The sequence below is a fragment of the Microtus ochrogaster genome, chromosome 2, assembly GCF_000317375.1.
Source record: "Microtus ochrogaster isolate Prairie Vole_2 chromosome 2, MicOch1.0, whole genome shotgun sequence".
Lineage (NCBI taxonomy): Eukaryota > Metazoa > Chordata > Mammalia > Rodentia > Cricetidae > Microtus > Microtus ochrogaster.
The window spans coordinates 3,561,178-3,564,423 of NC_022010.1; the positions used below are offsets into that span (position 1 = coordinate 3,561,178).

Here is a 3,246-nt window from a genome sequence, read left to right on the forward strand (position 1 = left end):
AGAGAGAGAGAGAGAGAGAGAGAGAGAGAGAGAACAGGTAAAAGGGTAACCTTTTTGGGGAGGGGGTTCGAGACAGGGTTTTTCTGTAGCTTTGGCTGTCCGGGAACTAGCTCTGTAGACCAGACTGGCCTTGAACTTACAGAGATCCGCCTGCCTCTGCCTCCAGAGTGCTAGGATTAAAGGCATGTGCCATCACCACTTGGCCAAAGGGCAACTTTAAAGAGTCAGTTTTCTCCTTTTCCCCTACTATATGGGTCTTGGGGATTGAACGCAGGTCGTGAGGCTTGTTGGCAAGTGCCTTTGGCCATCTTGTCAAGCCCTGAGCGTCATAATTTATGCATCATTGTTGGAGTAAACTTTCCAAAAATGTTTTTTCTTATGTCTCAGCTTACCCAAGGGCAAAGTGCACAGGTACCTGTTATCAAGGAGGTAAGCACTCTCCCTCCCAGACTTTTGTTGAGGCAGGGGCTTGCTAAATTCCCAAGACTGGCTTTGAACTCATTCTGTGGTGTAGGCAATCCTTGAACTCATGGCCCTACTTCCCACATAGCTGGGACAGCGGGCCTATGCTCCAGCCATGTTCTGCTTTTCAGAAATGGAGCCTGGAAAGATTCAAAATCTCTCACAGAGCACAGCAATGATTATTTGTATAAAAGAGATTTGAGGAGCTGAATGTGGTGGCACACACTTGCAATTCTAGCACTCTGCAGGCCAAGACAGGAGGATTACAGTAAGTTCAAGTTCAACTTGAACTATCAGTGGAGATCCAGGCCAGCTAGGGCCAGGGATCAAGGCTCTATGTCAATAAAGAGGGCCAGGCCTGGTGATGCATGCCTTTAATCCCAGCACTGTAAAGGGAGACAGGAGGAAGCCTATGAGTTTGAGAACAGCCTGGTCTACAGAGTGAGCCCCTACTTGTGAGACACAGGCATTGGCTCCATGCCCTTATCATGTGTCCACAAAGCATGTCCTGCTCCTCGAGGGAAAGGCAAGGCACCGACACGTGTGGTCGGCAAAGCTTAAATGTGTGGGTGCTCTCAGCTCACATGGCTGTCCCTGAGAAGTGGGACGAGCACCATCTCCTTTGCCACTCTCTGTGTTTTTTTTTTTTTTTTTTTTTTTTTTTTTTTTTTTTTTTGGTTTTTCGAGACAGGGTTTCTCTGTGGCTTTGGAGCCTGTCCTGGAACTAGCTCTGTAGACCAGGCTGGTCTCGGACTCACAGAGATCCGCCTGCCTCTGCCTCCCGAGTTGCCTCTGCCTCCGGAGTGCTGGGATTAAAGGCGTGCGCCACCACCGCCTGGCTCACTCTCTACTTCTTATAGAAAGTTTTAAATGCTCATGATGATGCCGTGTTCCTTTGTCATCCTTTATGTTTAGGTATTATTGAATCCGCCCATGGCCCTCACGTGCGCTAGACCTCTGAGCTATAGCCTCAGCCCTGTTTACTTTAAAATTAGGAAACAGAGCTCTTGAAGGTGGCAAGGACTTTATGGACATTCTGTATTCTTGACTTCTTTCTTTTTCTGGGGTCCATGGGGTCAGTTTCCTACATGTCTGACCACTTCTTAGAGCTACCAACTGTGGCTCCTTCCCATGGCCACAAATGGCACTAATCCTTTTGGTTTCCGTATCTCTGTGGAGGAGTTTCTGAAGGGTGCGGCAGTCTCTTTAGTTCATTACAGAATGAACTTCCAGAGGGTAACTCGTTACCCACAAGAAAGCTTTCTTCTGAAAAGGACCAGATAGTAAATCTTCCCTGTTTTGTGGATCTGTTAAGTCATAAGAACAGCTATGGTATGTAAACAAATGTATGGACTGTGTTTCAATAAAACTTTATTGACAAGAATAGGTGGAGGACCAGATTTGTCTCTGCGGTCTGCAGCTTGTCTTCCTTCTGCCTTGGGTACTTTTTTATTTTCTTTTAACCAGCAACTGCTTCTGACTCATCGTACTCTATCTCACGTGTCTCTTCAAGCCCTCCCAGTTCACTGTACCCCTCCCCCACCATTTCAGAGCACCCAGCCCCACCCCTGCTTGATGTTTCCTGTCTCCCTGGAAGCCACAGTGGAGAAGCTGTGTCAGTTTTGCTCATTGTGGCTTCTCCTTGTCCTCTCTCCGTGCCTAGCACTAAGAGATAGCTGCTGCTCGGGTTCCCAGGCCCTGTGCTGGGCTCTTCATTATAGCTGCTCCGTAGGTAGGTACTATTGCTGTTCCCATTGTACAGGTGAGAAATGCCAGGTCCAGAGGATCCAAGTATCCTGCCCAGGGTGATCTACTGGTGGGTGGCAAAGCTGGAGTAGATACAAAAAGTGCCTCTCAGACACTGTATCTCAGCTCCTCCCCATACCCCAACCTGCTGTGATCTGGGAGGATGCAATGTTTCTAGCCCCTCACAAGTTGTGAGCTCCTGGGGTGTGGAGCAGGAATCACAACTAACAATGCTGATGGGTGCTGGAGTCCAGGGCTCAGCTAAGCCTGGGGACTGAGGTCTGTCTCTGGGCCCGCTGGGGAGGTCATTGCTGACACAGCCCCATCTTAAAAGTGAAACTGTGGCTTCTGCTTGGTGGACAAGTAAGGATGTGATGACCAAAGCACCCTCAGCCTCCTGATCCCAGTCTCCTGGACAGTCATCCCTGCCCTGAACCCGGTCTTCCTTGTTTCAGCTGATTTTGGGGGGAGGGCTCCCCAGGCTCCTGGACACACAGTTTTAGGGACAAACATCACTATGGCCACATGGGTCTGCCAGGCACCTTTTATTACACTTTGTGCCAGTTATTTCTGAGTGAGGGTTGAGAGGGGAAACTGAAACCCAGTGACTTCATTAAACAGGGAGGAAGCATTGGGTGATCAAAACTGGCCCGAGACTCAACTGGCCAGGATCATAACGGGCAGGTACACACTCAGTTATTAAGGGAATCTTGGAATTAAGTAGATGGGCCATGACTGAATCTATCCATCCCAGTACAACCTGAACTGTAAAAGAGGTTGTTTTTTTTTAAATTTTATAGTTGGGTGGTGGTGGCAGATGTCTTTATCCTAGCATTCAGAAGGCAGAAGTAGGCAGATCTCTGTGAGTTTGAGGCCAGCCTGGTCTACAAAGAGTCCCAGGACATCCAGAGCAGTTACACAGAGAAACCCTGTCTCAAAAAAACAAAAGTAAACAAATAAACAAACAAAACTTATGAATGTTTCACCTGCATGTTTGCCTGTGCATCACAGGTGGTCCCGTTGTCCGTCTTCCTCATC

General features: G+C 48.3%; 1 protein-coding gene across 1 annotated transcript in view; it reads right to left on the reverse strand.

Moving 5' to 3' along the window:
• Positions 1–3,222, reverse strand: part of Selplg (selectin P ligand) — a 16,683-nt gene extending 13,461 nt beyond the window's left edge. Inside the window, exon 1 of the mRNA XM_026788747.1 lies at positions 3,195–3,222. The gene's annotated coding sequence lies outside the window, so the exon portion shown is untranslated. The remainder of the gene's footprint in view (positions 1–3,194) is intronic.
• Positions 3,223–3,246: the final 24 nt, after the last annotated feature.